The sequence below is a fragment of the Sus scrofa genome, chromosome 14 (genome assembly GCF_000003025.6).
Source record: "Sus scrofa isolate TJ Tabasco breed Duroc chromosome 14, Sscrofa11.1, whole genome shotgun sequence".
In the NCBI taxonomy this organism is placed as follows: domain Eukaryota; kingdom Metazoa; phylum Chordata; class Mammalia; order Artiodactyla; family Suidae; genus Sus; species Sus scrofa.
Genome location: NC_010456.5, coordinates 43,749,407 through 43,776,015, shown reverse-complemented (window position 1 = coordinate 43,776,015; position 26,609 = coordinate 43,749,407). Strand labels below are relative to the sequence as shown.

The 26,609-nt window shown below is 44.9% G+C and overlaps 1 long non-coding RNA gene across 1 annotated transcript in view; it reads right to left on the bottom strand.

Annotated features, from left to right (window-relative positions):
- The window catches only part of LOC110256609, a 40,372-nt gene extending 14,101 nt beyond the window's left edge, over window positions 1-26,271 (bottom strand). Inside the window, exons 1-3 of the long non-coding RNA XR_002338354.1 lie at window positions 26,076-26,271; window positions 23,902-23,961; window positions 16,591-16,669 (exon numbers count right to left, since the gene is read on the bottom strand). This is a non-coding gene — a long non-coding RNA (uncharacterized LOC110256609). The remainder of the gene's footprint in view (window positions 1-16,590; window positions 16,670-23,901; window positions 23,962-26,075) is intronic.

Sequence of the window (26,609 nt, the reverse complement as noted above, 5' to 3'; positions counted from 1 at the left end):
CTTGAATATAAATACAGTTTTTAATATCAATATATTACACTGCTATGAATACACTTGGAATAAGTTATAAAATCCACAAACCCAAAGGATTCTACCTCCCATACAAAGCAATGATCGTGTAAACACAAGCTGTGCATCATGTCTGACTTATCTCCAGGGATGCTCACATATCTATGGCTAGGATCCTACTTTCCTAAGGTACTGCCGTCTGTCCATCACCACCACGCTGTGAAAAAACTCCCCTAGACTTTATTTCTAGAGTCTTGGTACAAGTTGTTCATCCATTCTTTCAGTCATTGACTTGTCTATTCAGCTGCAGGATTTCTGCAGCTGCGCTCTGAGTTAGGGACCCAGTGATAAACCAGAGACAGCCTCTGCCCTCATGGAGCTCACACGTAAAGACATGGCAGTCCTGAGAAATGCTGGGTGAGTGAATGACCAGGTTCTTCTTGGCTACCCCTTGGTTATTGTGTTAGTTTACTAGAGCTGCCATGACAAGGCAGCACAGACTAGTGGCTTAAACAACAGAAAGTTGTTGCCCCAAGTTCTGGAGTTTAGAAGGCCAAGATCAAGATGTCAGAAGGGCTGCATCTTTCTGAGGGCTGGGAGGAAGCATTGGTTTCATGTGGCTCAACTAATTCTAGCAATCTTTGGTGTTCCTTGGTTTGCAGAAGCATTGTCCAATCTCTGCCTTCATCTCCACATGGCCTTCTTCTTGTTGATGTGTCTTTGTCCAAACTTCCACTTTGTATAAGGACACTAGTCATCTTGGGTTAGGGCCTACCCTAATGATTATCTTAAGTAACAACATCTGCAATAATCCTATTTTCAAGTAACATCATGTTCTGAGATATAGAGGGTTAAGTCTGTAGCATATAAATTCTGGGGACAGAAGTAAACCCGTAACAGTTATACATGGGCTCACAGTTCTCACATCAGATTTCGGGCAAGGAAAGCCTCCTGCCATCTCAGTAAACAAAGGATGTTGCAGCCATCAAGCCATCAGCCACTGCATCCACCCCCAACTGTGCACCCTGAGGGGATTCAGGAGGAAAAAACCCAGCATACTGGCCCTAGATATTTAAGGTTCATATGAAAACAATGATTTCAATGAGCCCAGACTCTTGTATCTATCCAAACACAGAAAAGTGCCAAATTTATTAACTTAAGATATCTGTTTTTTCTTTAATTTTATTTTAATTTCTTAAATTCAATCTCTTGATGTTCTGACTGTGTTTCGGTTGCAAAAATTCCTATATATCCAGGCTCCTCCCTCACCTCTTTGGTATAGGCCCTCAGAGCTATCTGAGAGGCTGTCTCCAGGGCCTAAGTCCACCAAATAAAACCTAATTCTCAGCTTTTAGGTTGTGCATTTTTTTCAGTTGACAAGGCTCAAGGTCTATGAGGACAGGCCACGACACTTGTACACCCCAGGAACTAGCAGTGGACAGAGCCTGTAGCAGGTGCCCCATACATATGTCTTGAGCTGGGAATTATCCACAAATTCACAGAAAGAAAAATAATGAGGTTAAGGATTTGCCCAAGGTCCAAGATGCAGCTAATGTGAGTATTTGAGAGTCTGTGTGTGAGAATGAGTGTGTGTGAGAGTGTATTTAAGTCAGCGTGTTGCTATACATGTGAGATGGTGCATGTGAGCACCGAGGGCATATGAGTGAGTGTATGGTTGTGCATTTGTGCAAGAAAGGGTCAGCTCGTGAGTGTGTGAAGTCAGTGAGCAGGTGTGAGGATGTGGGTGTGAACATGAGTGTATGGTTGAGAGTGTGGGAGCGAGTAGCTGTGTGGAAGCATATTTGTGTGTGTGCATGCATGTGAGCGTGGTGAGGGAGCGGTGACTTCCTCCAGGAAGGCCTCCTGGTGTGGCTGGTGAGCAGGAAGAAAGAGGGGGGAGGCAATTCTAGATGCTGAAGTCTCCTCCTCTCCCTGATCAAACATACTATTCTTTTCACGAGCTCAAACCTTAGCAAGAAGCGCATTAAACCCGAGAACAAGGTCAATGCGCATGTTTGAATGTTCTTGTCCAGGAGCATGAATGCGCGCACCCCCCCCCCCACACACACACACACTGCTGTGGAGGGATGTGTACGTAAATACACATGACAGAGACAGAGATAGAGAGGGGTGGGGAGAGACAGCACTCCTAGTTAACCCTTTCTGATTGGATGTGATTGATCTCAAGGACATATGGGACAGTGGTAGAGCAAAACAATTGCTACGAGTTTTTCATCTCAACTCCAATACCTGGCATTAGTAACTAATCTTTTATGGCCCTTTCACACCCAAGCTAGGAAGTTAAAAAAGTAATAAACACACATTTGTGTGGTGAGGACTATACTTCCGGTTAGTACCTTTCACACATTTCTGAATGTGAAAGGTACTATTCTTTCACATACTCTTAGTATAATTTACTTATTGACAAACACTTATTGAGCACCTATTCACGGCCAGGCCCTGGGTAGGTACTGGAGATACAGTAGTGACTATGAAAGAGAGGGTCATTTGTTCACTCAACAAATTTCTGATTGCCTTTCCCCTGCTTCTTGTTTGTAGGCAAAAGGCTCGCAGCCTCCTAGACCTTCACTGAGTTCCAAAGGGCAATCAAACAGTTGCTCATTAGGGAGTGAGGGACACAGAAAGAAACAACAGTGCAGGGATGGGGCAGGGTCAAGGTCCCTTATCCGGGGATGTACAACCAATCTGATCCAGATCCCTGAGTTTTTCTACAGCATCTAAGGCCCCTACCCAGGTGGAAGATGGTGACTTCAGGCTGAGCACAAGCACTGGACCCCAGACTAGTTGGAACCTGAAAGCTGATGATAGAGATTTCTGGACCAGCACCCTGTGACCCCCCACCAACCAATCAGAGGAAGGTTACCTGCCCTGCAGCTCTCCCTCCAAATTTTGCCTATAAAAACTTCTTTCTTGAAACCCATCAGGGAGTTTGGGTCTTTTGAGCACAATCCAGCCACTCTCCTTGCACGGCCCTTGCAATAAACCTTTACTTACTCAAAACTCTGATGTTTCAGTTTGTTTGGCTTCACTATGGGTCGGGCACATGGACTGGGTTTGACAACAATCTTGTACTAAATACTGAGGCTACCATAGGAATTCACATCCATTCATTCAACAAATACTCATTGCCCACTCACTATGTGCCCTCAGAGTAACTCATTCACTCATCTACGTATTCATTTATTCAACAAATTTGTGACGCCTACCCTTGGCTGTGGGCTAGACACTCAGGCTACCGTAACGAATCATGCAGGGAAGTGTCCGCTCATTTGACAAATGTTCACTGAATATCTACTCCGTGTGGGACAGATATAAGTCATTCATTCATTCAGCAAATATTAATTGGAAGCCTATTTCCAGTCAGGCCAGTCCCAGGGACTGGGGATTTCGTGATGAATAAGACAGACAGTGTCCTTGCCCTTGAAGCATCTTGGAGAGTCATCCCTGAGGTGAGAGTTTAGGAGATTCAGGATTCAAAGTAGAGAGACCATTCCAGGTAACAGGATGGATAGGTTCAAGGATCACCTGAGGAGCTGCTGGTAGGGACGAGGGTGGGACCACGTCTTCCAGCTACCCAGAGCCTCTCTCAATGGCATCCGTCCTACATGAGCATTCATGGAAACCACTCCTCACTAAGGACAGGCTGCACTACCTATGACTCCCTGCCGCCCTCTCTCAGCCTCACATGCAACCCTGTGCTCCCTCCAAGTGGTCTGCCTTCAGACTAATGCATGACTATTCTGCTTCAAAAGCACTGTCATGGCAAATATCCAGCTCATCCCTCTCCTCGTGGCCTCGTGGAGTCAGCCCTCCAAGCCTGGCCAAGGGGGCCGCTCATCTAATAATAATGCTTGACAACGAAGTCAAGACTCACCGGAGCCTATTCTGAGCACGCAGATCAAACACCACACTTGCTTCCCCTCTAGGCCGGCAGCTTCCCTGCACTAGCTTGCTTGCTGGAACTCTGGCTCCAGGCAACTTCCCAGGGATTCCATGGTTTATTTTTGCCTGACCAAGCTGATTTTTTTCTTCCCCTCTCTTATTCTCTCAAGGTTTTGTTCCTGGCGCTGTTGCTAGAGATGCTCTGGCTTTGCAGGGAACTGAAATGTGATTCATTGCAGGGGGAAAAGAAAAAAAATAAAAAATAAATAAAAAAACAAAGTAAAGACTGTAGCTTTCCATAAAATAGGTGTTCAGTTATCAGGAAAAAGTTGTAATGAGGAATAGAGGTAAAAACTTTTAACTCTTGTGGCAACAGGCTTCCCCCTTGCCTCTAGGAGTCTACTTGGGTCCAGCCACCAGGAGGACCCAGTAGAGGGGTCTCCAAACTGTAGCTGATTGGTTGGTTGATCGATTGATTCATTCATTCATTCAATATTTACCAAGCATCTCTTATGTTCAGCCACTGTGCTAGGTGCTTGCAATACATTGATAAGGAGAACAGACTTGCTCCCTGACTTTATGAATCTTAGAGTCATGGTGTAGAGACCCACTATAAAATTTACCCTGCAACATACAGAATGGGGGAAATATTTGAAAACTGTAAATCTGATAAGTACTTGATATTCAGAATATATAAAGAACTCCTACAATTAACAACAAACAACTCGATTCAAAAATAGGCAAAGGACTTCACACAGATATTTCTCCAAAGATGATATACAAGTGGTCAATAAGGAAATGAGAAGACACTGACATCACTAATCATTAGGGAAATGCAAATCAAAATGCAAATCATAATGAGATACCACCATAACCAGGGCCGCTATCAAGATAGCAAAACAGGTGTTGGTCGGTGAGGAGGTGGAGAAATTGGAGCCCTAGTACACTGCTGGTGAGAATGTAAAATAAGTGAAATAAGCTAGTCAAAAAACAAATGCTGCATGATTCTACATGTATGAGGTACCCAGAGCTTCAAATTCATAGAGACAAAAGTAGAACTGTAATCACCAGGGGCTGGGGAAGTTGGTTGATGGGTGCAGAGCTTTAATTTTGCAAAGGAAAAGAGTTCGAGGGTTGGATGATAGTGATGTCTAAAGAGCAATGGGAAGGAGCTTAACACTACACTTAAAAATGGTTAAAATGGTAAATTTCACATTACATGAATTTTATTACAATTTTAAAAAATTACCCAAAGGTGTGGTTTTGAACTGTAGCAAGTGCTATGTGGGAAAAGCACAGGGATTATGACCAGGTTCAAGAGGAAGGGGGTCCAGATCTTGTTTGGTGACTGGCCAGGGAAGGTGTTACCTGAAGAGGTGACATTTAAACTGAGACTTGGAGGGGGAGGAAGAGGTCAGATATCAAAGAGGAAGGGAGGGCACTGCAAGCAGAGGGAACAGCAGGAAAAAGGCAAGATGTCTACGGGTTGGGCAGATTGAAAAAGATGAGATATTACAGCTGGAGGTGAGGTGAAAGAGGCAAAAGACCAGGATTTCTCTGTCTTCAAAGTTTAATGGGAAATCACCGGAAGGGTATATTAGTCATGACTAGATTCTTACTTTCCAGAGTTGACTCCGGCTTCATTTAAAAGAGAATTCTCTTTACCATACGATCCAGCAATCCCACTCCTGAGCATATATCCAGAAATGATGAAAACTCTAATTTGAAAAGATACATGTACGCCAATGTTCACAGCAGCACTATGCACAATAGACAAGACACAGGAGCAACTAAATGTCCACTGAGAGATCGATGGATAAAGAAAATATGAAATACACACTGGAATGTTACTCAGCCATTAAAAAAAAAAGAATGAAATAATGCCATTTGCAGCAACATCGATGGACCTAAAGATTATCATACTAAGTGAAGTGAATCAGACAGAGAAAGACAAACATCATATGCTATCACTTGCATGTAGAATCTAAAAATACGATGCAAATGATCTTATTTACAAACAGAAACAGGCTCACAGATATAGAAAACAAACGTGATTACCAAAGGGAAAAGGGGGAAGGGATAAATTAGGAGTTTGGGATTAATAGATACACACCACTACATACAACATAGATAAACAACAAGGAACTACTGCATAGCACAGGGAATTATACTACAGTATCTTGTAATATGTGTGTGTGTATATCTATATCTATATGCATACTGAATCAATTTGTTGTACACTAGAAACTAGCATAACATTATAAATCAACTATACTTCAATGTAAAGGAAAGAGAATGGACTATAGGGTCAAGAGCAGAGGGAGGGAAACCAATCAGCCCAGGCCAGAGATGATGGGGGGCATGGCACGCAGGGGAGGCAGTGGAGGTGGACAGAAGGAGACAAATTTAAGAGACAGACATGAGGGGAGACAGGCTGGGAGCCGGCAATGAGTTAGGGTCCCTCATGAATAGGGAACTGGAAGCCAGGTCTGTGATGGAGCACCTGTGACCTGAGGTGGATAAGGCGGTCAATGAGAAACAAGTCATAAGGTCAGAGCTAGAAGCAAGGGAGGGAGGGAACAGGGGTTGCGGCAAGGGCGGCAGAAGTGAGCACATGCACAGCCTCCCCAGGCCAGGGGGCCGCTTGTATGGGCTTAATGGCACCAAAGCAGACCTGAAATCCAGGAGCGTGGGGACATCTGTTTGTGTTTACTAAAGCCGCAGCAGCTGATTCTCCAATATAGCACAACACCCTAGGAGGACCAGGCAGCATGAGGCTGTTGTGGAAAAATTCTAAAGACTGGCTCTGTTTAGGTGGTTGCCCTAAGTATCCCATTCTTATCTTACAATACTGAGCTTGTGAGAGCTGATGACCACCTGACGTTTTCTGCACTGCTACAGTAACCCTTCCAGGTGATGGACATGAGGCCCTATTAGAACGGAGGAGATGAAATCGCAGTATCTGAAAAAAAGATGGCTGCCATGACCTTGGGAAGAAATCTCTATTTAGGTTTCTTAAAAAGTTGCACTGCTGTTCTCGGATGAACGTGTTTTACTTGTGTGAAAAAATAAAATAAAGAAATACACTGTTGGGCACACTCATTGCCGGAGGCCACTTGTATTGATGCGAAAAGCAATGGGGGCAGGCAGATATCAAGATTCTTTAAATTGTTTATGACTTTTGTTGCAGTAACTGTACTTCTGAGATTCCTTCTTCATGAAATAATCCTAAGTACGAAATAAAAGCTTTACAGACACAGGCATGGTCACTGCAGTGGTAACAAGTGAAAAACTGAAAACAGCCTAACTGTCCAAAACAAGGGCCAAAAAATCCTGCCTCATTCCATTCATAATGGAATATTATATAGCCGCTCAAACTGATGATTGCAAAGTATGTAGGCCAACCTGGGCAACACTTGCACAGTGGAATGTCTGTGAAATTGATCTCGACCACAGAAAGACAAATCCACAACAGCAAAAGTAAGTTTCTGAACAAAACCAATAAAACCAAAAGGAAATATAGCAAAATGTTAACCATCTTTGTGTTGCATTGATGGAACTGTTGATACGGTTCTTTATTCTGCTTTAATTTATGCAACAATATTTCTATAATATGTGTATTTGACAATGGGTCACATTATTTTTTTATTTAAAGGAAAAAAAAAAAAACAACCTTTTCCAGTTAGCTGACTACTGGGAAATGACTTGAGCTCTTTATGGATGCAGGGTTCAAGATGATGGAGAAGGTGGAAGTACTGCAGGGAAACGTGTGTCATGGTGATTAGGAACTTGGCCTTGGGCTTGGTGTTAGACAGGGCTTGAGTCTGGGCCAGGCACCCTGCCGACTACGTGACCTTGTGTAGATGACTCAACATCTCTCTGAAGGTTCCTCTTTCTCTTCTGCTGCCTGGAGATGATAACAGTACTCCCTTCATAGGGCTTGTGAGGATTATTTGAAATGATGTGAGTAACCACTTAACAATATGCCTGCCATGTAGGCTGCCCTCCATAAACATGAGTTATTATTAATATTTTTATTGCTAGGGGACAGGCTTAAAGGGCTGTCTGGAGAAACTGATGACAGCCAAAGAATCCAGATTTCATTGATCCAAGAGAAGCAGGCTGTGTGGGTGTTTTACTCTGAAAGGAGAGTGATGTTGCTATCAACTCTCCATGGAGCTTTGTAAAAGGAGGTAGTGGTGCATGGCCAGGGCAGCAACCTGGGCAAAGGGCCCCCCACCTTCCCAGGAGCTGCCAAGAGCATCTAAGAAAGGGTTTGCATCAAATGGGCCACAGTCACGCCGTGGAGAAATACCTGATTGAGGCCACTTTAGTGTTTCCCTGACTGGGAAAATTCTTTCCCTCCATCCGGAGGACGCGATGATCTGGCACGTTTGCATCTCTGCACAAGCTGTCTCCTTTCCTTTGAATACACCGCCCTCTGCTTTCACCTACTGTGAATTCCCACTCTGTCTTTAAGACCTGGCTCAAATGGCACCTCCTCTAGGAAGCCTTCCTCAAATGCACTGCCCTAGAATTAATCACCTTTCACAGATAACGCCTTTGTACCTTATACACTGTTAGAGAAACATCTTTTATCACCCATGCTTTGCTTCTCCTTCGTAGCTCTCATCATAACTATACTAAAACAATTCATTAGGGAACTGTCTGATTAATGTCTCCGTGAAGGCAGGGATTGTGTCTCTCTTGTCATGGCTGTGTTAGCAGTCTCTGGAACACAGTAGCTGTTTAGTCAATATTGAATAGATCAGTCAATGAACAAATGGATGCTTTCCACCTTCCAGGTTGCTCCATTTCAGGTATCCCACAACAGGTTTTCTCAGAGAAGAAAAGCTTGGTCAGGGCTGGGATTGAGTTTGTCTTGTTCATTGCTTTCTCTCCTATCATGGACTTGGGGATGCACTGCCAAGATCCCTCTCCCAGTGCTGTTGGCACGTGGCCCCTGCTCTGTGCCCCTTCAGGGAAGCCCCAGCTGCAGAGAGCTGTGGGCCCAAGGTCATGGCCTTTCCAGGGTGGCCACACTTGGTGATTGATTGGTGTGGTCCAGTTTGGGCCGATGCTGGAAGGCCACCCCAGCTCCAGGGTCCTTATGGCATTGGCCAGGTCTCCTGTTGGTCTGTATATGGCTTCTCTCTACCCAGTTCTGCATCCTTCTCCCTCCTTCTAAAGGTGATCCTTTCAAGGGCTCTCTTTACTGCCCCTGAACCTTGTCTCAGGTTCTCCTTCCCCAGGAACCACACCTGCAACATCTTCAGTCCCAGGATGGTTCGGAGTAGCTACTAACTAAATATTTCCTGAGTGAATAAATGGATGAGTGGGTCCCTCTCTGATCGAATGACTGCTTGTCTCCCCCCACAGACCATGAGTTCTCCTGGAAGCAACTATGTTCCTTCATCTCTGTAACCTCAGTGCCTAGTACCATGCCAGGTATACAGCAGGTGCTCCATAAGTGTTGGAGGAATGACAGATAACATGAGCTCTAGAGGAAGACAGATTTGGCAAGAGAGTGGGGATGAGTCAGCATAAATCTGTCTGCACTCTCAGATCTTACACTTAAAAGAACTCTCTCAGAAGCTCCTTTGCTAAAGGTGGATCAGGAGCACTGTTTCTGGACCAATCAGGTGGAACTGGTGAGTTTCCATCTCTGTTCTCCTTCCCAAAGGCTCTTTCAATACTGCATGGTTGAGGAGGAGATGCTGGCTTGGAACATAGCCGAGGTCAGTAATAGTAAACACCTCTTTAGAAATGACTTCCATTACTTGTGGTCAATTTGAGGCTTGCGGGCCATAGAAGCAGATCTCAGCAGGCTTGGAGTTGTGGGGGGTGACAGCAAATTGATTCTGGCAATTAACACAGCAGTTCTCCAAGGTCCAGACCCAGGAGACACTGCCCCTTCCACCGCAGCCCAAGCTGGGCTTGTCCAGAGGCAATCAAAGCAGCAGACAGCACCCAGGCTTTGGGGACGAAACTTATGGGCCTTCTCCAAGCTCTGTGATCTCAGGCAAATGACTTCACCCTACAAGATCTCAGTTACCTCCCCTGTAAAATGTGGCCACTCCAGGGCAGGACAGAACAATAGCCACCACGAGTTGAAGTTTGATTCAGTTGGATGGGGTCTGAATTCCAACCCTGTTGCTTGTTCAGCTGTGTGACCTCAAGCAAGATGCTTACCCTCTCGGAGTCTCAGCTCTTTCATCTGTAAAATGGGGCTGATAATGCCCTTTCTTAGAAGTCATCGTGAGAATTAAGACATCCTACGTAGCACATTTGGTGCACTGCCTGACTCTTAGTGCAGGTTTAATATAAGTTTGCTACTGTTATAATTCAGGGTATGAAGGCAGTTCTATTGCCTAGGCAATTATTTTAGAGCCTCTATGGAGTCCACAAAGTAGCTGACAGGGGCTTTACCATGTCCCCATTGCTGGCTGGCCCAGTTATTTCTTACCAACCTGTATCATTTAATTTTTTTATACACACTTCAATTTTCTCTGATTATATAAGTAACACATGTTCATTGTAGCATATTTGGAAACCACAGAAAAGCACAAAAAGCAAATAAACATCACCCAGAGATAAATACTGCTAACACTTTGGCTTATTTTTCTGCTATCTATATATCTACACTGCACTCAAATACACATATGTATGTAAATACTGGTGCTTCTTCCCTTAAGCTGGGTCGCATGGTATCATGTGGTATAAATTAGTTTGTAACCCGCTTTTTTCACTTAATAGATTAAGGACATTTTTCTGTGTAATAAAGTATCCTTCAAAAACGTGATTTTGTTTTGTTTTGTTTTGTCTTTTTGTCTTTCTAGGGCGCACTCACGGCATATGGAGGTTCCCAGGCTAGGGGTCTAATCGGAGCTGTTGATGCTGGCCTGTACCAGAGCCATAGCAACGTGGGATCCGAGCCATGTCTGTGGCCTACACCACAGCTCACAGCAATGCAGGATCCTTAACCCACTGAGTGAGGCTAGAGATCAAACCTGCAACCTCATGGTTCCTAGTCAGATGATTCGTTTCTGCTGCACCATGATGGGAACACCCCCACCCCCCTGCCTCCTTTTTTTTTTTTTTTTTTTTTTTTTTCTGCTGTGCCTACAGCATATGAAAATTCCTGGGCCAGGGATTGAACCCATACCACAGCATCAACCCAAGCCACTTCTGTGACATCAGATCTTTAACCCTACTGCACCGCAAGATAACTCAAAAAATGTGATTTTTAATCATTTCATAGTATTCTACTATATGGATATATTCTATTTATTTTACCACTTTCCCATTAAGTTTTCTCCTCACCCCAAATTTCACTATTATAAACAGTACAGTGATGACCAGTTTTTTTTTTTTTATTTGTATGTTTGTTTTTGTCTTTTTAGGGCTGCATCTGCGGCATATGGAGGTTTCCAGGCTAGGTGTTGAATCAGAGATGTAGCCACTGGCCTACGCCACAGCCACAGCAATGCCAGATCTGAGCTGTGTCTGCAACCTATACCACAGCTCACAGCAATGCAGGATCCTTAACCCACTGAGTGAGGCCAGGGATCAAACCTTCATCCTCATGAATCCTAGTCAGATTTGTTTCTGCTAAGACATGACAGGAGCTCCAGTGATAACCATCTTTGTGGCTAAATCTTTGAAGGCTCTCTAGAAATTATTGGTAGGACATATTCTTCAAGGGAAATTCTTGGGCAAGAAGATATATTTTAGGCAAGATTCAGACATTCACAGTTCTTGTGTAATATGATCTATTTGCATGTTAAATATCAACTTGATTTCTAACTATTCTGTTGCCTAAATGCTCCTCAGAGATGTTTACCAATTTTCATGCTTTCTAATTATTGCATGAGTGTGCAATTTCCTCACACTGTGCCAACATTGTCTACTAAGTTTTATTTTTTAAGCTTTGTCTAAAGCATGCTTTTAAAATACAAAAATCAATCTATATTGGATGTCACCATAAGCTTGTTGTGTGACTTTGGGAAAGTCACATCCCCTCTTTGGACTTCAATATCCCTATCTATCAAATGAAGGGGTAAACAATCAGAGAATTCTCTTGGTTGCAAGTGAAAGCAGCCAAGTTCAATTGGCTTAAAACAGTATCATTTTTTGGTTCATGTAACTGTAAAGTTTAGGGAGTAGGACTTCAGGCATCCGGTACTCAAACAAGATCATCAAGAAGTAGTTGTTTCTGTCTTCCAAAGGTTCTGTTTTGGCTTGCTTTTTGGGAAGTCACCATCCAGGTAATCACCTTGGGCACTTCCAAGCAGACATTCTCCCAGCTTTAGCACCACTTCTTTTATAATAGGGTCCCAAGATTCATTCTGATTGGGCCAGCTTGAGACATGGGCCCATTATAAACCAATCACTGTGGAGAAGGGGGCTGGACTATGCTGACCGACCAGATCTAGATCTTGGACTCCCCCTGCAGGTAGAGAATGATGGCCCAAGTGAAAGAAAATCATGGTGTGACAAGAGTACGTGGAATCACTGCTGGGCAGGCAAATCACCCTGACAACCTGTGAAGATCCTCTAACCTTGGCATCCCAGCAGTCCGGAGGACCTGGTTTTCCCCAGCATACTTCCTGCAGAGGTTCTGCATACCTGTTTTCTCCATGGTCGATGGCTCCTGCCCATTAAACTCATGGGTCCCTTGTTTCGGTTATCTTTGCTTCTAGGGGCAGTGGAGCAGAGGGGAGGATAATTACCATATAGATTTATGGACCTCTGCTCAACAAACAGAGCCCTTTCCCTGCCAAGGCACAAAGCCAGCCTCATAAATATTAATCAGAAGGAAACTGCAATCAACTCAAGTGGGAAAGGAAATGGCAAATTGCTTTTTCCTCTCTAGGACATAAAAGCAACATTTATTTGTTGCATGACCAGAAGCTGTTTGGTGGGCTGACTGTCTTTCTCAGATTCCAATGATAATCATAATAGCAACTATTATTTGTAAGGTGCCTACTAAGTGCTGCACTTAAATGTGGCATTTCCCTTACATGAATGTTAACTCCAATTTTACAGATGAGAAAGCTGAGGCTCTGGAAGTTTAAGTCACTTGCCTAGAAAGGCATAAGCAATACACGGTTGAGTCAGGATTCAAATCTCATCCACCTGATCTCAGTGTCATTTCCATTTAACGGGCTGCCTCAAGTTTCTCAAAAGGGGGAACTTGATTGTCCTTTGAGTTTTGGGGACACCAGAAATCAGTCTTCTGTTTCATATGAACATCAAGGAGAGTAGAAAAAGGGATCCTGGCTGCTTTTGTAAAAATTTGTTGACACATGGACCTCACAGCCTCAAAGTTCTGGAAAGATCTGCTCTAGTTCCAGTGTTATGCAAGAGCCAGGTGCCAGGTTTATACTCTTTGTCCCCATTTTATAAAAAGTCCACAACTTCACCACTTCACTAGTCTCAGGCCCAATTTACACATAAGGACGTTAAGGCCAGAGGGGTGACTGAGATTACAGCCCAACTTTCATTCATTTATTCAATGAATATTCAACTACAAGTGGAAGTAAGTACGTAATAGAATCTTAACCAACTCGTCATATTTACAGATGCTCATTCTCTCCATAAAACATGACAAAGGGTACCCACCACCCACTGATGGCTTAGAGACATTACTCTTACTCGATGGAGTGCTTGGCGCCCCTCAGCTGAGTTAGAGGCTTCCTCCAAGTCAGCCATGTCTCTTCTCAAACCTGTTTATGCCAGTTGAACTTGTTATTATAATTATACAATTTAATTAAGTAAACCGATTACACCAATTGTAGTGTGAAAAGAAAGGAAAATGCTTCTATGAATAGGAAACTCAATGCTCTACAAAGACTCAGTGAGAAGGAGGGTTCCTGGAAGGAGGCAAAAAAAAACTTTGCTATCAAATGAGGTGTGGGAGGTGATGGAAGGTGCAGATTCAACACATATCACCCGGAAGTGGCTTTGCAAGAAAAATTATATGAAGCTCCAAAAGCAGAAACACACCCATGAGAAAGCCTTACCTTCTGTCATAAGATTCATCTACGCACACTGAGGTTTAAAAAAAAAAAGGGTTAAGAAATTTATCCTTTTCATTCTGTTTTAACCATGATCTTTTTGATTCACTCGTGAATTACTGGCCCTACGAGCATGCAGTAAGATGGGTCCTCTGTGTACTCAAGTAACCAGTTGCAGCAGGATTTGGGGACACAGGGACATGAAGGTAATCAACACACTGGAAATGACTCCAACTTCTCCCCTTGCTCCCATCACAAACACTTTCCTTTCACAAGAAGGATGAATGGTACCTGCATCTGCCAGAAGGCTTAAGCCAAAACCAGGTGTCACCACAGACTTCTCTTCCCACCCCTTGCCCACAGCCAAAGTCCTGTCGATGCATCTCCCTGAAATGTCCCAAACCTACCCCACTGTCCCTCCAATGCCCTCTTCCCCCCCTCACTTCTTCTCTCATTTTTTTTTAAATGTATGAACTTTATTTATTTATTTTTTTGTCTTTTTGCTATTTCTTGGGCCGCTCCTGCGGCATATGGAGGTTCCCAGACTAGGGGATGAATTGGAGCTGTAGCCACCGACCTACGCCAGGGCCACAGCAACGCGGGATCCGAGCCGCGTCTGCAACCTACACCACAGCTCACGGCAACACCGGATCGTTAACCCACTGAGCAAGGGCAGGGACCAAACCCGCAACCTCATGGTTCCTAGTCGGATTTGTTAACCACTGCGCCACGACGGGAACTCCCTTCTCTCATTTCTTCCCACTCTTCCTCCCTCTTCCTTCCCCTCTGTTCTCTCTTCCTCCACTCCTGTTTGCAAATACTTATGGAGTCTCTACTAGGTACTGGTTGACTCTGAGGAAGCACTAATAGGCAGGGCTGATGGGGTCCTGGCCCTCAAGAAGGTTATAGTCATGCAGAGAAGCCTAAATAAACAAGGAAACTGGGAAAGACATTAATAATTATACACTGTTTGAAGTGCTATGAGAAGAGCAAAAGGGACAGTGAAAGAGAACTGTGGAGGGGACTGCTTTAGAGGAAATCAAGGAAGGCTTTCAAGAGGAGGTGGCATTTGAGCTGAAACCCAAATGATGAGAAAGAACCTGCTGAGGGAAAAGTAGGTGGGGGGTGGGGTGGAACAAGCCATGGAGGGGTGTGCCATTGAAGGAAGCTTGAAATCAGATGAGACAAAATGAAAGCTTCCTGGGGTGGCTAGAGTCTGGAGAATGGAGCATTGTGGGATGAGTTAGGAGGTCAGTGGGGTCTGAAAGCCAAGATGAGAGTTTGGATTTTATTATAAAGTCAGTAGGAAGTTTGGATGATTTTAAGCAGGGAACCAATGCTCTCTTTTCTTGAAAAAAAAAAATTAAAACTACTTTTTTAGCTGCACCCACAGCATGCAGAAGTTCCCGGGCCAGGGATCGAACCCACACCACAGCAGTGACAACGCTGGACCCTTAGCCCGCTGAGCCACCAGGGAACTCTCCATGGCCCCTTCACCCAATTTCCCCCAATGGTGACACCTTGCAAAACTAGATACAATATCACAGCCTGGATGTTAACACTGATACAGTCCAGATGAAGAAAGGATCCATCACCTCAAGGATCCCTAATGTCACCCTTTCATGGCCACACCCACTCCCACCCGCTCCTCCTTAGCCCCTAGCAGACACTCGTCTATTCTCGGTTTCTATGATTTTGTAATGCATGAAAGTTATATAAATGGAATTATACAGTAACATCTGTGATTGGCTTTTCCCACCCCTAAACGGAGTATAATTCCCTATGGATTCATTCAGGTTATTATATGTATCAATCGTTCTGTTCTTTTAACTGAGTGGTGTTTCACGTGGATGTATCCCAGTTACATTAATTGTTCCCTCACTGCAGGACATCTGGTTTCCGGGTTTGGGCTATCACGAATAAAACTGCCATAAACATGCAAGTGCAGGTTTTTGTGTGGACGTAAATTTTCACTTCTCTGGGACAAATGCCCAAGAATGTAATGGCAGGGTCTTATGATATTTGTGTAAGATTTGGTTTTATGAGGAACTTCAAAACTGTTTTCCAGAGTGGCTGTCCCATTTATAAAACATTCCCACAAGCAATGTACGAGGGATCCGATTTCTCCGTATCTTTGCCAGCATTTGGTGTTTTTTTTTTTTTTTTTTTTTCTTTCTTTTTTGGCCATTCTGATATCTCGTTGTAGTTTTAATGTGCATGTCCCTACTGGCTAATGATGTGGAGCATCTTTTTATGTGCTTATTTGCCACCAGTATATCCTCTTTAGTAACTCAGTGCTCTTTTACAAAGTTATCGCTCTGCTTTTACTGACAAGCTCCTCTTCCTTAATAAGACTTGAGAGCAGGAGCTGATCCATGGATGATGCTCATAAGTGCGCCTGGGATGAGCAAACTCAGGATCAGGAGCATCACTGAAGCCTGGACATGGCTGATCCTGGGTCAGTGCCCCTCCTGCAGCTCACACCCTGATGTCAATGGCACAAATCTCACCCCTGCTCCACCAGCACCCAGCTGACGGCATCAGTAAGCTCCATCTACGAAGGATTTGACACCCAGAGACTTGCACTCACTGTATAATTAGGTCTAGCAAAGCTTATAAATGTAGTCCCAGATTATAATCACTTTTTAATTATATTTACCTTTGTCTGTAGAGAGGTGCAGTCTCTTATTGGCTCTGAGAGGTAACAATTCAAATCTTCATCCAAAGAAGCAGGTGCCCTGAGAAAGATGCAAAGAAATTAAAAAATGATCTATAGACACAGCGCTCTGGCTTCCAGAATGAGCCTTGGATTCTGAAGTTAGGAAGTTAAGGGTCTTCAGGTTTCCTATTCTCAGGGCACAGGGAAGATGGGAGATGAATAACAGAGTTCAGATCTTGAGTGCTACATGCTGAGTGCTATGCTAAAGACACTTGCCATAAGGGTCTTATTTAATTTGCAAAAGTAACTCTGGGAGGTAGAAACCATTAATGTTATTCCGAGGTTATGGAGGAAATTGAGGAACAGAGAGGGTAAGTGGCTTGTTCAGGATCACACAGCCAGGGGGAAGCAGGACCAGAATTTGAACTCAGCTCTGCCAGATGTCAGAGCCCCTGTAGGGATCCCCAGTGCTGTACATAATATGACCCTGCTTTCCTACAGCTGGGTCCTCTGACTCATGCCTTTGGCATTCCCAGCTCCCTCTGTTCACCCTCATTGGCTCAGAAGGTATCACTCTGAAAAGGATTTTTAGCACCGCCTTCCCACAAGGACCAGAGCAGGTAACATAAAGTCATGCACTCCCACCATGGCCATCCTGATTTGTCACTTCTGCTGACAGTAAGATCCAGATCCCTTTCCAGAAAGTTCTCAGCCTGCGGGATCATGCAGTGGTCATGGTGATGATGGTGATGATGAAGCTGACAATGACAGCCAGTAATTTATTGAGCACTTATGTGCCTACGTGCTGGGCGCTGGTGTTAACTTCTTCATAGGAACTAGGAATGTGCCTCAGAATGCAGTCCTGGGACCAGCAGCACCCTTACTTGGGAACATACTAGAGGTGCAAATATTTGAGTCCCAACACAAAATCTAATGAATCAGAGACTCTGGGGGTGGGTCCAGAGATCTGTGCTGTGGCCAGCCCTCCGACATATGCTCAAGTTTGAAGACCATTACATGAACTCGTTTCTGTCTCACAACCATCCATGAGGTAGGTATTATCTTCATTTCATAGGTGAGGAAACTGATGCTCAAAGAAATCAAGTCACATGCACAAGGTCACACAGCTGGTGAGAGGTGGAGCATCTCTCTGGCCTGTCTTTGCCTTAACGACTCCAACCCATACTTTCTACTCACTATGGTTGGAACCCCAAGAACATGGCTGCATCCTAAACCCCAGCTCACTCACTGAGGGCCTAGATCAGGTTTTCTTGACTTTGGCACTACTGACATTTTGGTCTAGATCATTTTTTGTCGTGATGGACTGTTCTGCACGTTTCAGGCTGTTTAGCAGTATCTTTGGCCTCTCCTCACAGATGCCAGGCGTCTTTCCTCCCCCATTCCAGTTATGACAAACAACAATGTTTCTAGGTATTGCCAAATGCCCCCTAGGGGAAAAAAAAAAAACTGTCTCTGGTTGAGAACAGCTGATGCAGATAAACCACCTGCTTCCATGCAGGACAGAGTCATCCTGGTCCCCTACCCTCACCACTTCCCTCCCATTCCACTGGGTCAGTTGCACATAAACTGCACTTGCATTAACTTAAAGGGGAAAAGTTGAAGTTTAGACCCAAGTTCAAAATCCAGTCTTCCCATTACTGTGTAACTGTTTGCAGCTTACTGTATCTCTTTGAACCTCAGTTTCTTCCTCCGTAAAGGTGATGAGATTTATGGCACTGGGTAGTTAGGAAGAGCAATTTTTTTTTTTTTTTTTTTTTGCTATTTCTTGGGCCGCTCCCATGGCATATGGAGGTTCCCAGGCTAGGGGTTGAATCAGAGCTGTAGCTGCTGGCCTACACCAGAGCCACAGCAACGCAGGATCCGAGCCGCGTCTGCAACCTACACCACAGCTCACGGCAACGCCGGATCCTTAACCCACTGAGCAAGGGCAGGGACCGAACCCGCAACCTCATGGTTCCTAGTCGGATTTGTTAACCACTGTGCCACGACGGGAACTCCAGGAAGAGCAATATTCTGATGTAGGCAAACAGTCTTTAAGCCCTGGAATCAGATATAACCTCAGCTCACTTGCACACCTCACCACTAATAAGCTATGTGACTTTGGGTCAGTTCTTTCCCTTGATCCTCAGTTTCCTCATCTGTACAGTGGAGATGTTTATAACAGATGCTTCCTTAATAAAGCATGAGATAATATAAAGGGTCAACAAGTAGGAGTTTTCTGCAGTATCTGGAACACAGTAGGTGATCAAGAGCACTTAGGGTTATCCCTCTTTCCACACCAGCCCCTGATCCTGGGTCTGACTTAGCTAATGGACTTGCCCATAGGAACCAGTGGACCACTTTGCCTGTCCCTGCTGGACAGTGTGTTAGGGCTTAATGGGCTGCCCTCTCACGAGCTTCTGCCCCAGCCCTGTTCCCACCTCTCAGTGGATGTCCCAGTCTCAGCTTGCCTCTCAGTCGAGGCTAGATACTCAGAGCCAAAAACCATGGCCGTCAGTAGGAGATGAGGACCCTCTTATCCAAACTCGGGGAGGGATCGATATTTAGCTCTTTCTTCATTCTCCAGTCATTTATAATCCATATTAATCTGCTGTCAGGTCCTGTTAAAAAGTCTAAATCCCTTGTACTGTGGTTACCTTTTATTTATTTTATTTATTTATTTTTTTAGGGCCGCATCCGTGGCATATGGAGGTTCCCAGGCTAGGGGTCGAATCAGAGCTGCAGCTGCTGGCCTACACCACAGCCACAGTAATCCAGGTTCTAAGCCATGTCAGCCACCAACACCACAGCTCACAGCAACGCCAGATCCCTAACCCACTAAGCGAGGCCAGGGATTGAACCGATGTCCCCATGGATACTAGTCGGATTTGTTTCCACTACACCACAATGGGAACTCCAAGTGGTTACTTTTTGTGTGGGCCCCAATTTCCTCTGCTGTAAAACAGACGTATAGGGATCTCAATGGCTTCTCTTCCTGGAATACGCTTTCCTTCTATGTCCACCTGTCAACTTCTTCCCATCTTCCAGACCCACCCTGGGTTCCACTTTACTCGAGAAGCCATTCCCTTCTTTCTCTGCTCACCTGGTGGTACTTCCCATATTTATTACAGATTCAACTCTTTATATCTCAGAACTCATTATAATACTAAGCTGGGCATCATTAGTTCTGCACATGCCTGCAGCTGGTCATTAGTTTCTTAAGAATATTGCCTGGAAATTCCAACCCATTTATCTGCCCATTTTCCCATCCATCCATCCATCCATCCATCCACCCATCTTCGCTCCCACTGATCCATCCATTCAACTACCCACCTCATTTGTTTGTTGATTTGTTTTTAACATTTATTCAATCATTCATTCATAAGGGATTTATTGGCCTTTATGTGATGGATAATTTTTAATACATCAACCTGACTAGGCCACGATATCCACCCAGATATTTGGTTAAATATCAGCCTAAGTGTCACCATGAAGGTTGTTTTTTGTTTGTTTGTTTGTTTTAATTTGTCAGGTCCTTTTTTTTTTTTTTTAATCTTTTTAGAGCTGTGCCCTTGGCATATGGAAGTTCCCAGGCTGGGGTTGAACTGGAATTGTAGCCAGTGGCCTACACCACAGCCACAGCAATGCAGGATCTGAGCCACATCTACAACCTATTCCACAGCTCATGGCAATGTGGATCCCTGACCTACTGAGCGAGGCCAGGGATTAAACCTGCATCTTCATGGATACTAGTCAGATTCACTTCTGCTGAGCCATGATGGGAACTCCAGTATTTTTTAAGATGAGATTAATGTTTAGTCAGTATGCTTTTAGGACCTTAGGCATGTGGCTGAAGGTTAAAGCCATTGGTTTATGGAATCTTCTGGGGAAAGTGGATTAATGAGAATAATGAGCACAGAAAATCCCTGGAGAACATTGTTATTTAATGATAAAACAACAGGGAAGAAACTTGGTAGAAAGAGGAATATGAAGAAAGGACCAAAGAGGTATGAATGAAACCAAGAATTGCTTTAGAGGTTAATGGAAAAGATATATATGGAAAGGTGTTATCAAAAGTATAAATTAGAGGAGTTCCCATCCTGGCACAGTGGTTAACGAATCCAACTAGGAACCATGAGGTTATGGGTTCAATCCCTGGCCTTGCTCAGTGGGTTAAGGATCCAGCATTACCATGAACTGTGGTATAGGTCACAGACGCAGCTTGGATCTGGTGTTGCTGTGGCTCTGGCATAGGCTGGTAGCTACAGTTCTGATTAGACCACTAGCCTGGGAACCTACATATGACATGGGTATGGCCCTGGAAAAAGACAAGAAAAAGACAAAAAAAAAAGTATGAAGTAGAATGAAGAGGTCAAATCATAGCTTTGAAATCCAATTCAGCTCAACTTACTTATAGATCCCTTTCCTTCTGTGTACTTTGGTTTAATCATCCAGAAATGGCAATAAAATATGCCTTCTTAGAGCCATTACAAAAATTCAGGCAATGTTAATAGTCTAGCAATGCCTGACACATAGTAGGTAGTTAGTACGTGATATTTCCCATTCATACCCCCCATGATCAGGTCAACAATAAATACTTCCAACTAAAAGAAGACCACAGTATATTACATACACATCTCATTTTTTTTTTCTCACATGTAAAAATGGTATGTGTTGTGGGAAAGGCAGTATGAGTGGCTTGGGTAATTTTTCCTTGCATGGTCTGGGCTGTCAAGGACTGACATCTCTGGTTCAGACTCTGTAGTGACTGTCATCTGACGCTACTGAAAACCAACTCAGAGTGAACTCCCACGGTGATGAGACTGGCACCCATGCCCTTGGCATGCACCCTATCTGCAGCTTATGCGAGGCTGGGGTGTCAGAACTGTCAACCGAGCCTCTTATTCAAGCAGTGAATTCCCTGAAAATGGGGTGTGTGTATATAATTATCAGAGATGTAGATCCTGACATTAAAACAAACTGTCTTGAACCCCCATCATCTCTAAGGATGGCAGTTGAGGAGGGAGATGACATGTCAGCAATGATTAGGGAAGGCATATAACTCAGTACACTGGGGGATGCACACAGTAGAAAAATAGAGGAGGCATTTAATAGCACAGATTATGTTTTTAATTGCTTTAGCAAACGAACTGTACTTGTGCTCTGGTAAAATTGTTGGTGAAGCCACCCCCACTGTTCCCAGGCTGCCTCTGAGTCACCACCAGGATGGGGGCTGGTCTTGGGAAGCCAGAGAGCTTCTAAGGCAGCACAACTGGGCTTGCAAGCGATGTCTACTTCCTAGGGAACCCTTTGTCCCACCCATCTGTGGGGATTCAGATCATTATCAGTGATGTGGTCAAGAGAAATGATGCTAGAGGTAGCCTAACTGGACTTGAAACTGACCGCCACCATTAATTAACCATGTGATCTTAGATAAGACAACTGCACAGTTGAATTGTGTCCCTCTGCTCCAACCCTATCTTTATGCTGAATTCCTAACCCTCACTATCTCAGAATGTGACTTTATTTGGAAATAGGGTCCCTGCAGATGTAATTAGTTAAGATGAGGCTATACTAGAGTAGGGTGGGCTCCTAATTCAATGTGACTGGTGTCCTTATCAAAAGAAGAAATTTGGACACAGACACACACAAGGAGAATGCCATATGAAGATGAAGGCAGAGATCAGAGTGATGCTTCTAGAGCAAAGGAGTGCCAGAGACTGCCAGCAACCCACCAAAAGCCAAGCAAGAGGCATGGAACAGATTCTCCCTCACAGCCCCCAGAAGGAACCAAGCCTGCTGATACCTTTATCTCAGACTTCTAGCCTCCAAAACTACACGACGATATTTCTGTTACTCTAAGTTACCCAGTTTGTGGTACTTGTTGACAGCAAACCTAGGACATTAATACAACAACTTTACTTCTCCGTACCTCTGTTCTCTTATCTGTAAAGATAATGATAGTATCTAGACTTCATGGTGGTGTGTAAGGATTAAGGGCAATTTACGTAAAGCACGTTAAACCAGGCCAACTATATGACAAGCTCTCCATCTCTGTAAGCTGTCAGGTTTTATACTGAAACCATTTTGGAAGGGGATGCTCTGAATGGGGATTAAGAGAGGAAAGCCAACTTGGATCAGATATTTAGTGTTTACTGGGAGCCATTCTCAGTCCCTCATATATCTTGCTTACAGTAAGAAGGCATTTTAATTCCATTTTATTCACACAAAAAAAGTTGAGGCTCAGAGAGGGGACATGATATTGTACCCAAGATCACATGCTACAAGTAGTGGATGAGAGATTTGAACTGTGGACATTGGACTTGGAAGGCAAGAGCCACACCCTCTACTAACTTAGTGCCTCCATGAGCATTAACACTGCTCTTGGGATGGGGGACAGCAGGTAGTGACAGTAAGGGAACACAAGCAACACAAATTGTGAGAGGCCACTGGGGCCACGTAGAGCAGATTTGGACCCAGAACTCAGGGCCACCATCCCTTGGCTATCTGACCATGAACAAGTCATCCCTTGAGCCTCTACTTTAGCAGGTGTAGATGAAGCTCCTGACACCAGATGGGCACTCAGTAAGCCCTCATTATTATTATGATTCTCAGGAGGGAACACTTACATTATGTGTATCTCATGCCAGGTGTTTTATATACCTGGATATGGGTCACTGCTCGATCATTTCTTGGGCAATCTCAGTGCCTCAGTTTCCTCATCTATAAGATGGGGTTATTAACCATCTTAATCCTTGGAGGTGGTCCTTTCTGATATTCCCAGTTAGTTGATGAGTTCTGATTTTAAAGTCCTTGCTTATACAGAAATGAGAGGTTGGTGGCCTCCATGACCCAATTCTCTGCCTCGACAATTTTACTTTCCATATATTTTTGTGTTCCAGTCTTGTTCCAGTTACTATGGCTGCATAACAAATTATCCCAGAACTCAGTAAAACCACCATTTATATGCTCATGGATTCTGGGGGCTGGGATTTCAGACCAAGGCACAGCAGGGATGGCTTGTCTCTGTTTTATGATGCCTGAGGTCTCAGCTGGAAGACTCAAAGGCTGGAGCTGGAACCATCTCGAGTCACATTTATTCCTATGACAAGCGGTTTATACAGACTATTGGTTGCAGGCTTGGTTTGTCTCTGCATGGCCCCACTAGGTGGTCTCTCAGCATGGGCTGGTTTGGGCTGCCTCCTAACCAGATGGCTGGGTTCTGGAACGAAGAGAGAGGGAAAAGGAAAAGGGGTGGGAGGGGGAGATGGGAGCTCCAGGAAAGAACTGTATCCTTTTTTGTGATCTTACCTTGGATGTCCCATAGCATTCTTTCCATTACATCCTATTGACTGAAGCAGCCACCAGCCCCTGCCGAGATTCAAGGGAGGAGACAAAGACCACTTTCTAAGTGGAAGGAGTGTCAGGTCCATTATAAGAAGAGCTTATGGGAATGTATCTAACTCCATCTTTGGAAAATACAACCTGCCAAGCTCTTTCATGGCTTTTAGATAAAAACACATCATTAAAGGTCCTTAAGAAAGACAGTGTTTGGATAACAATGGGCAGAAACCATGAATGTCTGTACAACAGAATATTATCCTACTAGGACCAAAACTCCCCTGGTTTATGATGGCTGGTGCCCCAAAGGAGTTTATAAGAGACACACTACAATATGACAGCCCCCTGATGCTCTAGCAGAGAGAATACTCCGAGTCCCCACTGGACCCCTCAGTTGTCCCTGTTAAACCCATTGTGGTTTTGCTCATGGAAGCGCTGGGCCACACACACTCTGGCTAGCCCTGCAGTGGCTGAGGTTTGGAGGGCGGCCTTGGGACCAGGCTGGACAGAAAAGAACATCCTTTGTTCTCAGCCACACCCTCCATCGTTGTCCTGGGAACTTACACATGATGAGCCAGACACTCCGGCTGTCTCTGGGACAGGGACACATTGGGGAAGCTTTCTGAAAAATCATCCAGAATCGCACAGTCATGTTTGTTTCACTGGGAGCCAATTGCATTGTTTTCATCATTCATTTGAACAACAACAAGGATAATCAGTTGAGGGTGTCCCACATGCCAGGTCATGGCAATAGTGTGGTGGGCAAGCCTGGCTTCACCACCTTACAGTCAGTATCCTAAACGCTCTAATGGGAAAAACCAAGGAAGCTATGGGCGTCCAGAGGTGGCCCCTGACTCAGTCTGGGGATCAGAGAAGCCTTCCTGGAGGTGGGGATGTCTAGGAAGCTTTGTTTATTTTTGGTCTTTTTAGGGCCGAACCCTCGACATGTGGAGGTTCCCAGGCTAGGGGATAGAATTGGAGCCATAGCCACCAGCCTATGCCACAGCTACAGCAACGCAGGATCTGTGATTTACACTGCAGCTTGTGGCAACACTGAATCTTTTAACACACTGAGTGAAGCCAGGGATCGAACCTGTATCCTCATGGATACTAGTCAGGTTCTTAACCCGCTGAGTCACAATGGAAACTGCTAGGAAGGGTTTTGAAGTTGGCAGAGGAGTTCGATAAATGAAGAGGACGTGGGACAATGAGAGTTCTGGACAGAGGAGCCTACCCGAACAAGGTCCAGGAACCCAGCTAAGTGGGGAAGGGACACCAGGGCACAGCTTTCAGCCCTGGCAGGGGACAGAGTGAAGGTTTTGACATCATCCCTGCCGGAGTATCCTGATGGGCAGAGGTGGCAATGTAGACAGGTGGGCTGAGGGCCCCTGAAAGTCTCAGTACTGAGCTGGATGTGGCAGGGGGTTCAGAAAAGGATGGGAAGGAAACTGTCAGCTAGAAATGTGGCAGTGGGTTTGGAGAGGATGTGAGATTTTGCTGAGACAACTGGCAAGAATTCGAAGGGGGTGGGGAGGAGGGAGGGTGGAGGAGACGCAGCTGTGAGGAGGACAGACAGGGAACCAGCCAAACTGAGGCCGGTCGGGCAGAGCAAGGCAAGTACCGTGCACGGTGACTGAGCCATGTGAGGGGAGAACGGAGGCTGGGTGTGTGTGTGTGCATGGCTGGGGCAGGGGTGTAACTCAGGTGCTAGTATAGGCGTGTACACACACACACCACACAACACACCACCACACTTGCTGGCCGCCATGTCTCAAGCAGCAAATAAAAAACAAGTCTGTACTGTTTCTAGATTAAAAATAGGTAACATCTGGGAGTTTCCATTGTGGCTCAGTGGTTAACGAGCCCGACTAGTATCCATGAGGACTCGGGTTCTGTCTCTGGCCTTGCTCAGTGGGTTAAGATCCAGCATTGCCGTGAGCTGTGGTATAGGTCGCAGACGTGGCTTGGATCTGGTGTGGCTGTGACCGTGGCATAGGCCAGTGGTTACAGCTCTGATTGGACCCCTAGCCTGGGAATCTCCGCATGCTATGAGTATGGCCCTAAAAAGACAGACAGACAGACAGACAGACAGACACACACACACACACACACACACAAATAGGTAACATTTGGACCACACTTACTTTGTCCCAGGTGCTGTGGAAGTGACTTGCTGGCCCTCTGCAGGCTCCAGGCAAGGGGGCCATGGATGGCTAGGGAGACCTTGCCCACCCCACCCCGCGACTCCAGCAAAAATCTGTGAGATCAGACTTACATCCTGTCCTATCCCAGAGACACTAGTTTCTTGTGACCCAGGAGTGTGCTTACTTGGGGCTTTTATCTCCTTTTAGTAGAACCCACACAGTCCATGCCCTAGCTAGGAAGATCTCAGACACCTGGGCCTCATCTAGTTCTCAGGCAAATGCAGCCCCATCCTTAGAGCCACAGCCACACCTGGGAGGAGAAGGTAGTAGCCAGGTGAGCTGGGAAGCCTCTCCACCCTCCTTTCTAGTGATCCAGAAAGACCATGCCCTTGTATCATTAATAATAGCCCCATGAGAGCATGTAACCCTGTTAATAGACCCATTTCACAGACGGGGCCACTGAGGCTCAGAAAGATGAACATCACTTGAGCAGGGTTACACCTATTTAGTAAGTAGTACAGGCTGGATATGGGC